This window comes from Arctopsyche grandis, unplaced genomic scaffold (genome assembly GCF_051622035.1).
Source record: "Arctopsyche grandis isolate Sample6627 unplaced genomic scaffold, ASM5162203v2 HiC_scaffold_46, whole genome shotgun sequence".
In the NCBI taxonomy this organism is placed as follows: Eukaryota; Metazoa; Arthropoda; class Insecta; order Trichoptera; family Hydropsychidae; genus Arctopsyche; species Arctopsyche grandis.
The window spans coordinates 2,717,840-2,738,478 of record NW_027518449.1 but is presented as its reverse complement, the minus strand read 5'-3'; positions in this window follow the sequence as shown (position 1 = coordinate 2,738,478).

Sequence of the window (20,639 nt, the reverse complement as noted above, 5' to 3'; positions counted from 1 at the left end):
TACATAATACACACATACACACACACACCCACACAAATACACACATACACAAACACACACACATACATACATACATACATACATGCATACATGCATGCATACATACAAACATACATACGTACACACATACATACATGCATACACACACACACATACACACATACATAATACACACATACACACGTGCAATCATACAAACACACGAATACACACATACATAATACACACATACACAAAGACACACACACACATACATACATGCATGCATACATACATACATACACACATACATAATACATACATGCATACATACATACATACATGCATGCATACATACAAACATACATACGTACCTAACCGAACCTAACCTAACCTAACCTAACCTAACCTAACCTAACCTAACCTAACCTAACCTAACCTAACCGAACCTAACCTTACCTAACCTAACCTAACCTATACACAAACACACACACATTCATACATGCATGCATACATACATACATACATACATGCATACACATACACACATACACACATACATAATACACACATATACAAATGCATACATACACACACACAAATACACACATACATAATACACACATACACGAACACACACACATACATACATACATACATACATGCATGCATACACACGTGCATACATACACACACACAAATACACACATACATAATACACACATACACAAACACACACAGATACATACATACATACATACATACATACATGCATACACACACACACATACACACATACATAATACACACATACACACATGCAAACATACAAACACACGAATACACACATACATAATACACACATACACAAACACACACACATACATACATGCATGCATACAAACATACATACATACGTACATACATACATACATAAATACATGCATACACATACACACATACACACATACACACATACATAATACACACATACACGCATGCAAACATACAAACACAAGAATACACACATACATACATACATGCATACATACATGCATGCATACATACAAACATACATACGTACATACATACATACATGCATAAACACACACACATACACACATACACACATGCAAACATACAAACACAAGAATACACACATACATAATACACACATACACAAACACACACACACATACGTAAATGCATGCATACATACAAACATACATACATACATGCATACACACACACACATACATACATACATACATACATGCATGCATACATACAAACACACAAATACACACATGCATACATACACACACACATACACACATACATAATACCCACATACACACATGCAAACATACAAACACACGAATACACACATACATAATACACACATACACAAACACACACACACATACGTAAATGCATGCATACATACAAACATACATACATACATGCATACACACACACACATATATACATACATACATACATGCATGCATACACACATGCATACATACACATACATAATACACACATACACAAACACATACATACATACATACATACATGCATGCATACATACAAACATACATACGTACATACATACACACACACAAATACACACATGCAAACATACAAACACACGAATACACACATACATAATACACACATACAGAAACACACACACATACATACATGCATGCATACATACATACATACACACATACATAATACACACATGCATACATACATACATACATGCATGCATACATACAAACATACATACGTACCTAACCTAACCTAACCTAACCTAACCTTACCTAACCTAACCTAACCTAACCTAACCTAACCTAACCGAACCTCACCTTACCTAACCTAACCTAACCTATACACAAACACACACACATACATACATGCATGCATACATACATACATACATACATGCATACACATACACACATACACACATACATAATACACACATATACAAATGCATACATACACACACACAAATACACACATACATAATACACACATACACGAACACACACACATACATACATACATACATACATGCATGCATACACACGTGCATACATACACACACACAAATACACACATACATAATACACACATACACAAACACACACAGATACATACATACATACACACATACATACATGCATACACACGTGCATACATACACACACACGAATACACACATACATAATACACACATACACAAACACACACACATACATACATGCATGCATACAAACATACATACATACGTACATACATACATACAAACACACGAATACACACATACATAATACACACATACAGAAACACACACACATACATACATGCATGCATACAAACATACATACATACGTACATACATACATACAAACACACGAATACACACATACATAATACACACATACAGAAACACACACACATACATACATGCATGCATACATACATACATACACACATACATAATACACACATGCATACATACATACAAACATGCATGCATACATACAAACATACATACGTACCTAACCTAACCTAACCTAACCTAACCTAACCTATACACAAACACACACACACATACATACATGCATGCATACATACATACATACATACATGCATGCATACATACAAACACACAAATACACACATGCATACATACACAGACTTACATACACACATACATAATACACACAACCACACATGCAAACATACAAACACACGAATACACACATACATAATACACACATACACAAACACACACACATACATACATGCATGCATACAAACATACATACATACGTACATACATACATACATACATGCATACATACACACATACATAATACACACATACACAAACACATACATACATACATACATACATGCATGCATACATACAAACATACATACGTACATACATACACACACACAAATACACACATGCAAACATACAAACACACACAAATACACATACATAATACACACATACACACACACACACCCACACAAATACACACATACACAAACACACACACATACATACACACATACACGCATGCAAACATACAAACACAAGAATACACACATACATACATACATGCATACATACATGCATGCATACATACAAACATACATACGTACATACATACATATATGCATAAACACACACACATACACACATACACACATGCAAACATACAAACACAAGAATACACACATACATAATACACACATACACAAACACACACACACATACGTAAATGCATGCATACATACAAACATACATACATACATGCATACACACACACACATACATACATACATACATACATGCATGCATACATACAAACACACAAATACACACATGCATACATACACAGACTTACATACACACATACATAATACACACAACCACACATGCAAACATACAAACACACGAATACACACATACATAATACACACATACACAAACACACACACATACATACATGCATGCATACAAACATACATACATACGTACATACATACATACATACATGCATACATACACACATACATAATACACACATACACAAACACATACATACATACATACATACATGCATGCATACATACAAACATACATACGTACATACATACACACACACAAATACACACATGCAAACATACAAACACACACAAACACACATACATAATACACACATACACACACACACACCCACACAAATACACACATACACAAACACACACACATACATACATACATACATGCATGCAAACATGCATGCATACATACAAACATACATACGTACACACATACATACATGCATACACACACACACATACATAATACACACATACACACGTGCAAACATACAAACACACGAATACACACATACATAATACACACATACACAAACACACACACACATACGTAAATGCATGCATACATACAAACATACATACATACATGCATACACACATGCATACATACACACATACATAATACACACATACACAAACACATACATACATACATACATACATGCATGCATACATACAAACATACATACGTACATACATACACACACACAAATACACACATGCAAACATACAAACACACACAAACACACATACATAATACACACATACACACACACACACCCACACAAATACACATATACACAAACACACACACATACATACATACATACATGCATGCATACATACAAACATACATACGTACATACATACACACACACAAATACACACATGCAAACATACAAACACACATACATAATACACACATACAAACACACACACCCACACAAATACACACATACACAAACACACACACATACATACATACATACATGCATGCAAACATGCATGCATACATACAAACATACATACGTACACACATACATACATGCATACACACACACACATACACACATACATAATACACACATACACACGTGCAAACATACAAACACACGAATACACACATACATAATACACACATACACAAACACACACACACACATACATACATGCATACAAACATACATACATACGTACATACATACATACATACATACATGCATACACATACAAACAAACATACACACACACAAATACACACATACATAATACACACATACACAAACACACACAAATACATACATACATGCATGCATACATACATACATACATACATATATGCATACATACAAACATACATACATACATGCATACACACACACATACATACATACATACATACATGCATGCATACACACGTGCATACATACACACACACAAATACACACATACATAATACACACATACACAAACACACACAGATACATACATACATACATACATACATACATGCATACACACACACACATACACACATACATAATATACACATACACACATGCAAACATACAAACACACGAATACACACATACATAATACACACATACACAAACACACACACATACTTACATGCATGCATACAAACATACATACATACGTACATACATACATACATACATACATGCATACACATACACACATACACACATACATAATACACACATACACGCATGCAAACATACAAACACAAGAATACACACATACATACGTACATACATACATACATGCATAAACACACACACATACACACATACACACATGCAAACATACAAACACAAGAATACACACATACATAATACACACATACACAAACACACACACACATACGTAAATGCATGCATACATACAAACATACATACATACATGCATACACACACACACATACATACAAACATACATACATGCATGCATACACACATGCATACATACACACATACATAATACACACATACACAAACACATACATACATACATACATACATGCATGCATACATACAAACATACATACGTACATACATACACACACACAAATACACACATGCAAACATACAAACACACACAAACACACATACATAATACACACATACACACACACACACCCACACAAATACACACATACACAAACACACACACATACATACATACATACATGCATGCAAACATACAAACATACATACGTACATACATACACACACACAAATACACACATGCAAACATACAAACACACACAAACACACATACATAATACACACATACACACACACACCCACACAAATACACACATACACAAACACACACACATACATACATACATACATACATGCATACATGCATGCATACATACAAACATACATACGTACACACATACATACATGCATACACACACACACATACACACATACATAATACACACATACACACGTGCAATCATACAAACACACGAATACACACATACATAATACACACATACACAAAGACACACACACACATACATACATGCATGCATACATACATACATACACACATACATAATACACACATGCATACATACATACATACATGCATGCATACATACAAACATACATACGTACCTAACCGAACCTAACCTAACCTAACCTAACCTAACCTAACCTAACCTAACCTAACTTAACCTAACCGAACCTAACCTTACCTAACCTAACCTAACCTATACACAAACACACACACATTCATACATGCATGCATACATACATACATACATACATGCATACACATACACACATACACACATACATAATACACACATATACAAATGCATACATACACACACACAAATACACACATACATAATACACACATACACGAACACACACACATACATACATACATACATACATGCATGCATACACACGTGCATACATACACACACACAAATACACACATACATAATACACACATACACAAACACACACAGATACATACATACATACATACATACATACATGCATACACACACACACATACACACATACATAATACACACATACACACATGCAAACATACAAACACACGAATACACACATACATAATACACACATACACAAACACACACACATACATACATGCATGCATACAAACATACATACATACGTACATACATACATACATAAATACATGCATACACATACACACATACACACATACACACATACATAATACACACATACACGCATGCAAACATACAAACACAAGAATACACACATACATACATACATGCATACATACATGCATGCATACATACAAACATACATACGTACATACATACATATATGCATAAACACACACACATACACACATACACACATGCAAACATACAAACACAAGAATACACACATACATAATACACACATACACAAACACACACACACATACGTAAATGCATGCATACATACAAACATACATACATACATGCATACACACACACACATACATACATACATACATACATGCATGCATACATACAAACACACAAATACACACATGCATACATACACACACACATACACACATACATAATACCCACATACACACATGCAAACATACAAACACACGAATACACACATACATAATACACACATACACAAACACACACACACATACGTAAATGCATGCATACATACAAACATACATACATACATGCATACACACACACACATATATACATACATACATACATGCATGCATACACACATGCATACATACACATACATAATACACACATACACAAACACATACATACATACATACATACATGCATGCATACATACAAACATACATACGTACATACATACACACACACAAATACACACATGCAAACATACAAACACACGAATACACACATACATAATACACACATACAGAAACACACACACATACATACATGCATGCATACATACATACATACACACATACATAATACACACATGCATACATACATACATACATGCATGCATACATACAAACATACATACGTACCTAACCTAACCTAACCTAACCTCACCTTACCTAACCTAACCTAACCTAACCTAACCTAACCTAACCGAACCTAACCTTACCTAACCTAACCTAACCTATACACAAACACACACACATACATACATGCATGCATACATACATACATACATACATGCATACACATACACACATACACACATACATAATACACACATATACAAATGCATACATACACACACACAAATACACACATACATAATACACACATACACGAACACACACACATACATACATACATAGATACATGCATGCATACACACGTGCATACATACACACACACAAATACACACATACATAATACACACATACACAAACACACACAGATACATACATACATACACACATACATACATGCATACACACGTGCATACATACACACACACGAATACACACATACATAATACACACATACACAAACACACACACATACATACATGCATGCATACAAACATACATACATACGTACATACATACATACAAACACACGAATACACACATACATAATACACACATACAGAAACACACACACATACATACATGCATGCATACAAACATACATACATACGTACATACATACATACAAACACACGAATACACACATACATAATACACACATACAGAAACACACACACATACATACATGCATGCATACATACATACATACACACATACATAATACACACATGCATACATACATACAAACATGCATGCATACATACAAACATACATACGTACCTAACTTAACCTAACCTAACCTAACCTAACCTAACCTAACCTAACCTAACCTAACCTAACCGAACCTAACCTAACCTAACCTAACCTAACCTAACCTATACACAAACACACACACACATACATACATGCATGCATACATACATACATACATACATGCATGCATACATACAAACATACATACGTACCTAACCGAACCTTACCTAACCTAACCTAACCTAACCTAACCTAACCTAACCTAACCTAACCTAACCGAACCTAACCTTACCTAACCTAACCTAACCTATACACAAACACACACACATTCATACATGCATGCATACATACATACATACATACATGCATACACATACACACATACACACATACATAATACACACATATACAAATGCATACATACACACACACAAATACACACATACATAATACACACATACACGAACACACACACATACATACATACATACATACATGCATGCATACACACGTGCATACATACACACACACAAATACACACATACATAATACACACATACACAAACACACACAGATACATACATACATACATACATTCATACATGCATACACACACACACATACACACATACATAATACACACATACACACATGCAAACATACAAACACACGAATACACACATACATAATACACACATACACAAACACACACACATACATACATGCATGCATACAAACATACATACATACGTACATACATACATACATAAATACATGCATACACATACACACATACACACATACACACATACATAATACACACATACACGCATGCAAACATACAAACACAAGAATACACACATACATACATACATGCATACATACATGCATGCATACATACAAACATACATACGTACATACATACATACATGCATAAACACACACACATACACACATACACACATGCAAACATACAAACACAAGAATACACACATACATAATACACACATACACAAACACACACACACATACGTAAATGCATGCATACATACAAACATACATACATACATGCATACACACACACACATACATACATACATACATACATGCATGCATACATACAAACACACAAATACACACATGCATACATACACACACACATACACACATACATAATACCCACATACACACATGCAAACATACAAACACACGAATACACACATACATAATACACACATACACAAACACACACACATACATACATGCATGCATACAAACATACATACATACGTACATACATACATACAAACACACGAATACACACATTCATAATACACACATACACAAACACATACATACATACATACATACATGCATGCATACATACAAACATACATACGTACATACATACACACACACAAATACACACATGCAAACATACAAACACACACAAACACACATACATAATACACACATACACACACACACACCCACACAAATACACACATACACAAACACACACACATACATACATACATACATGCATGCAAACATGCATGCATACATACAAACATACATACGTACACACATACATACATGCATACACACACACACATACATAATACACACATACACACGTGCAAACATACAAACACACGAATACACACATACATAATACACACATACACAAACACACACACACATACGTAAATGCATGCATACATACAAACATACATACATACATGCATACACACATGCATACATACACACATACATAATACACACATACACAAACACATACATACATACATACATACATGCATGCATACATACAAACATACATACGTACATACATACACACACACAAATACACACATGCAAACATACAAACACACACAAACACACATACATAATACACACATACACACACACACACCCACACAAATACACATATACACAAACACACACACATACATACATACATACATGCATGCATACATACAAACATACATACGTACATACATACACACACACAAATACACACATGCAAACATACAAACACACATACATAATACACACATACAAACACACACACCCACACAAATACACACATACACAAACACACACACATACATACATACATACATGCATGCAAACATGCATGCATACATACAAACATACATACGTACACACATACATACATGCATACACACACACACATACACACATACATAATACACACATACACACGTGCAAACATACAAACACACGAATACACACATACATAATACACACATACACAAACACACACACACACATACATACATGCATACAAACATACATACATACGTACATACATACATACATACATACATGCATACACATACAAACAAACATACACACACACAAATACACACATACATAATACACACATACACAAACACACACAAATACATACATACATGCATGCATACATACATACATACATACATATATGCATACATACAAACATACATACATACATGCATACACACACACATACATACATACATACATACATGCATGCATACACACGTGCATACATACACACACACAAATACACACATACATAATACACACATACACAAACACACACAGATACATACATACATACATACATACATACATGCATACACACACACACATACACACATACATAATATACACATACACACATGCAAACATACAAACACACGAATACACACATACATAATACACACATACACAAACACACACACATACTTACATGCATGCATACAAACATACATACATACGAACATACATACATACATACATACATGCATACACATACACACATACACACATACATAATACACACATACACGCATGCAAACATACAAACACAAGAATACACACATACATACGTACATACATACATACATGCATAAACACACACACATACACACATACACACATGCAAACATACAAACACAAGAATACACACATACATAATACACACATACACAAACACACACACACATACGTAAATGCATGCATACATACAAACATACATACATACATGCATACACACACACACATACATACAAACATACATACATGCATGCATACACACATGCATACATACACACATACATAATACACACATACACAAACACATACATACATACAAACATACATGCATGCATACATACAAACATACATACGTACATACATACACACACACAAATACACACATGCAAACATACAAACACACACAAACACACATACATAATACACACATACACACACACACACCCACACAAATACACACATACACAAACACACACACATACATACATACATACATGCATGCAAACATACAAACATACATACGTACATACATACACACACACAAATACACACATGCAAAAATACAAACACACACAAACACACATACATAATACACACATACACACACACACCCACACAAATACACACATACACAAACACACACACATACATACATACATACATACATGCATACATGCATGCATACATACAAACATACATACGTACACACATACATACATGCATACACACACACACATACACACATACATAATACACACATACACACGTGCAATCATACAAACACACGAATACACACATACATAATACACACATACACAAAGACACACACACACATACAAACATGCATGCATACATACATACATACACACATACATAATACACACATGCATACATACATACATACATGCATGCATACATACAAACATACATACGTACCTAACCGAACCTAACCTAACCTAACCTAACCTAACCTAACCTAACCTAACCTAACCTAACCTAACCTAACCGAACCTAACCTTACCTAACCTAACCTAACCTATACACAAACACACACACATTCATACATGCATGCATACATACATACATACATACATGCATACACATACACACATACACACATACATAATACACACATATACAAATGCATACATACACACACACAAATACACACATACATAATACACACATACACGAACACACACACATACATACATACATACATACATGCATGCATACACACGTGCATACATACACACACACAAATACACACATACATAATACACACATACACAAACACACACAGATACATACATACATACATACATACATACATGCATACACACACACACATACACACATACATAATACACACATACACACATGCAAACATACAAACACACGAATACACACATACATAATACACACATACACAAACACACACACATACATACATGCATGCATACAAACATACATACATACGTACATACATACATACATAAATACATGCATACACATACACACATACACACATACACACATACATAATACACACATACACGCATGCAAACATACAAACACAAGAATACACACATACATACATACATGCATACATACATGCATGCATACATACAAACATACATACGTACATACATACATACATGCATAAACACACACACATACACACATACACACATGCAAACATACAAACACAAGAATACACACATACATAATACACACATACACAAACACACACACACATACGTAAATGCATGCATACATACAAACATACATACATACATGCATACACACACACACATACATACATACATACATACATGCATGCATACATACAAACACACAAATACACACATGCATACATACACACACACATACACACATACATAATACCCACATACACACATGCAAACATACAAACACACGAATACACACATACATAATACACACATACACAAACACACACACACATACGTAAATGCATGCATACATACAAACATACATACATACATGCATACACACACACACATATATACATACATACATACATGCATGCATACACACATGCATACATACACATACATAATACACACATACACAAACACATACATACATACATACATACATGCATGCATACATACAAACATACATACGTACATACATACACACACACAAATACACACATGCAAACATACAAACACACGAATACACACATACATAATACACACATACAGAAACACACACACATACATACATGCATGCATACATACATACATACACACATACATAATACACACATGCATACATACATACATACATGCATGCATACATACAAACATACATACGTACCTAACCTAACCTAACCTAACCTAACCTTACCTAACCTAACCTAACCTAACCTAACCTAACCTAACCGAACCTAACCTTACCTAACCTAACCTAGCCTATACACAAACACACACACATACATACATGCATGCATACATACATACATACATACATGCATACACATACACACATACACACATACATAATACACACATATACAAATGCATACATACACACACACAAATACACACATACATAATACACACATACACGAACACACACACATACATACATACATACATACATGCATGCATACACACGTGCATACATACACACACACAAATACACACATACATAATACACACATACACAAACACACACAGATACATACATACATACACACATACATACATGCATACACACGTGCATACATACACACACACGAATACACACATACATAATACACACATACACAAACACACACACATACATACATGCATGCATACAAACATACATACATACGTACATACATACATACAAACACACGAATACACACATACATAATACACACATACAGAAACACACACACATACATACATGCATGCATACAAACATACATACATACGTACATACATACATACAAACACACGAATACACACATACATAATACACACATACAGAAACACACACACATACATACATGCATGCATACATACATACATACACACATACATAATACACACATGCATACATACATACAAACATGCATGCATACATACAAACATACATACGTACCTAACTTAACCTAACCTAACCTAACCTAACCTAACCTAACCTAACCTAACCTAACCTAACCGAACCTAACCTAACCTAACCTAACCTAACCTAACCTATACACAAACACACACACACATACATACATGCATGCATACATACATACATACATACATGCATGCATACATACAAACACACAAATACACACATGCATACATACACAGACTTACATACACACATACATAATACACACAACCACACATGCAAACATACAAACACACGAATACACACATACATAATACACACATACACAAACACACACACATACATACATGCATGCATACAAACATACATACATACGTACATACATACATACATACATGCATACATACACACATACATAATACACACATACACAAACACATACATACATACATACATACATGCATGCATACATACAAACATACATACGTACATACATACACACACACAAATACACACATGCAAACATACAAACACACACAAATACACATACATAATACACACATACACACACACACACCCACACAAATACACACATACACAAACACACACACATACATACATACATACATGCATGCAAACATACAAACATACATACGTACATACATACACACACACAAAAAAAACACACATGCAAACATACAAACACACACAAACACACATACATAATACACACATACACACACACACACCCACACAAATACACACATACACAAACACACACACATACATACATACTTACATACATGCATACATGCATGCATACATACTAACATACATACGTACACACATACATACATGCATACACACACACACATACACACATACATAATACACACATACACAAACACACACAGATACATACATACATACATACATACATACATGCATACACACACACACATACAAACATACATAATACACACATACACACATGCAAACATACAAACACACGAATACACACATACATAATACACACATACACAAACACACACACATACATACATGCATGCATACAAACATACATACATACGTACATACATACATACAAACACACGAATACACACATTCATAATACACACATACAGAAACACACACACATACATACATGCATGCATACATACATACATACACACATACATAATACACACATGCATACATACATACATACATGCATGCATACATACAAACATACATACGTACCTAACTTAACCTAACCTAACCTAACCTAACCTAACCTAACCTAACCTAACCTAACCGAACCTAACCTAACCTAACCTAACCTAACCTAACCTAACCTAACCTAACCTAACCAATACACAAACACACACACACATACATACATGCATGCATACATACATACATGCATGCATACATACAAACACACAAATACACACATGCATACATACACTGACTTACATACACACATACATAATACACACATACACACATGCAAACATACAAACACACGAATACACACATACATAATACACACATACACAAACACACACACATACATACATGCATGCATACAAACATACATACATACGTACATACATACATACATACATGCATACATACACACATACATAATACACACATACACAAACACATACATACATACATACATACATGCATGCATACATACAAACATACATACGTACATACATACACACACACAAATACACACATGCAAACATACAAACACACACAAACACACATACATAATACACACATACACACACACACACCCACACAAATACACACATACACAAACACACACACATACATACATACATACATGCATGCAAACATGCATGCATACATACAAACATACATACGTACACACATACATACATGCATACACACACACACATACATAATACACACATACACACGTGCAAACATACAAACACACGAATACACACATACATAATACACACATACACAAACACACACACACATACGTAAATGCATGCATACATACAAACATACATACATACATGCATACACACATGCATACATACATACACACATACATAATACACACATACACAAACACATACATACATACATACATACATGCATGCATACATACAAACATACATACGTACATACATACACACACACAAATACACACATGCAAACATACAAACACACACAAACACACATACATAATACACACATACACACACACACACCCACACAAATACACACATACACAAACACACACACATACATACATACTTACATACATGCATACATGCATGCATACATACTAACATACATACGTACACACATACATACATGCATACACACACACACATACACACATACATAATACACACATACACACATGCAAACATACAAACACACGAATACACACATACATAATACACACATACAGAAACACACACACATACATACATGCATGCATACATACATACATACACACATACATAATACACACATGCATACATACATACATACATGCATGCATACATACAAACATACATACGTACCTAACCTAACCTAACCTCACCTAACCTTACCTAACCTAACCTAACCTAACCTAACCTAACCTAACCGAACCTAACCTTACATAACCTAACCTAACCTATACACAAACACACACACATACATACATGCATGCATACATACATACATACATACATGCATACACATACACACATACACACATACATAATACACACATATACAAATGCATACATACACACACACAAATACACACATACATAATACACACATACACGAACACACACACATACATACATACATACATACATGCATGCATACACACGTGCATACATACACACACACAAATACACACATACATAATACACACATACACAAACACACACAGATACATACATACATACATACATACACACATACATGCATACACACACACACATACAAACATACATAATACACACATACACACATGCAAACATACAAACACACGAATACACACATACATAATACACACATACACAAACACACACACATACATACATGCATGCATACAAACATACATACATACGTACATACATACATACAAACACACGAATACACACATTCATAATACACACATACAGAAACACACACACATACATACATGCATGCATACATACATACATACACACATACATAATACACACATGCATACATACATACATACATGCATGCATACATACAAACATACATACGTACCTAACTTAACCTAACCTAACCTAACCTAACCTAACCTAACCTAACCTAACCTAACCTAACCGAACCTAACCTAACCTAACCTAACCTAACCTAACCTATACACAAACACACACACACATACATACATGCATGCATACATACATACATACATACATGCATGCATACATACAAACACACAAATACACACATGCATACATACACAGACTTACATACACACATACATAATACACACATACACACATGCAAACATACAAACACACGAATACACACATACATAATACACACATACACAAACACACACACATACATACATGCATGCATACAAACATACATACATACGTACATACATACATACATACATGCATACATACACACATACATAATACACACATACACAAACACATACATACATACATACATACATGCATGCATACATACAAACATACATACGTACATACATACACACACACAAATACACACATGCAAACATACAAACACACACAAACACACATACATAATACACACATACACACACACACACCCACACAAATACACACATACACAAACACACACACATACATACATACATACATGCATGCAAACATGCATGCATACATACAAACATACATACGTACACACATACATACATGCATACACACACACACATACATAATACACACATACACACGTGCAAACATACAAACACACGAATACACACATACATAATACACACATACACAAACACACACACACATACGTAAATGCATGCATACATACAAACATACATACATACATGCATACACACATGCATACATACACACATACATAATACACACATACACAAACACATACATACATACATACATACATGCATGCATACATACAAACATACATACGTACATACATACACACACACAAATACACACATGCAAACATACAAACACACACAAACACACATACATAATACACACATACACACACACACACCCACACAAATACACATATACACAAACACACACACATACATACATACATACATGCATGCATACATACAAACATACATACGTACATACATACACACACACAAATACACACATGCAAACATACAAACACACATACATAATACACACATACAAACACACACACCCACACAAATACACACATACACAAACACACACACATACATACATACATACATGCATGCAAACATGCATGCATACATACAAACATACATACGTACACACATACATACATGCATACACACACACACATACACACATACATAATACACACATACACAAACACACACACACACATACATACATGCATACAAACATACATACATACGTACATACATACATACATACATACATGCATACACATACAAACAAACATACACACACACAAATACACACATACATAATACACACATACACAAACACACACAAATACATACATACATGCATGCATACATACATACATACATACATATATGCATACATACAAACATACATACATACATGCATACACACACACATACATACATACATACATACATGCATGCATACACACGTGCATACATACACACACACAAATACACACATACATAATACACACATACACAAACACACACAGATACATACATACATACATACATACATACATGCATACACACACACACATACACACATACATAATATACACATACACACATGCAAACATACAAACACACGAATACACACATACATAATACACACATACACAAACACACACACATACTTACATGCATGCATACAAACATACATACATACGTACATACATACATACATACATACATGCATACACATACACACATACACACATACATAATACACACATACACGCATGCAAACATACAAACACAAGAATACACACATACATACGTACATACATACATACATGCATAAACACACACACATACACACATACACACATGCAAACATACAAACACAAGAATACACACATACATAATACACACATACACAAACACACACACACATACGTAAATGCATGCATACATACAAACATACATACATACATGCATACACACACACACATACATACAAACATACATACATGCATGCATACACACATGCATACATACACACATACATAATACACACATACACAAACACATACATACATACATACATACATGCATGCATACATACAAACATACATACGTACATACATACACACACACAAATACACACATGCAAACATACAAAACACACACAAACACACATACATAATACACACATACACACACACACACCCACACAAATACACACATACACAAACACACACACATGCATACATACATACATGCATGCAAACATACAAACATACATACGTACATACATACACACACACAAATACACACATGCAAACATACAAACACACACAAACACACATACATAATACACACATACACACACACACCCACACAAATACACACATACACAAACACACACACATACATACATACATACATACATGCATACATGCATGCATACATACAAACATACATACGTACACACATACATACATGCATACACACACACACATACACACATACATAATACACACATACACACGTGCAATCATACAAACACACGAATACACACATACATAATACACACATACACAAAGACACACACACACATACATACATGCATGCATACATACATACATACACACATACATAATACACACATGCATACATACATACATACATGCATGCATACATACAAACATACATACGTACCTAACCGAACCTAACCTAACCTAACCTAACCTAACCTAACCTAACCTAACCTAACCTAACCTAACCGAACCTAACCTTACCTAACCTAACCTAACCTATACACAAACACACACACATTCATACATGCATGCATACATACATACATACATACATGCATACACATACACACATACACACATACATAATACACACATATACAAATGCATACATACACACACACAAATACACACATACATAATACACACATACACGAACACACACACATACATACATACATACATACATGCATGCATACACACGTGCATACATACACACACACAAATACACACATACA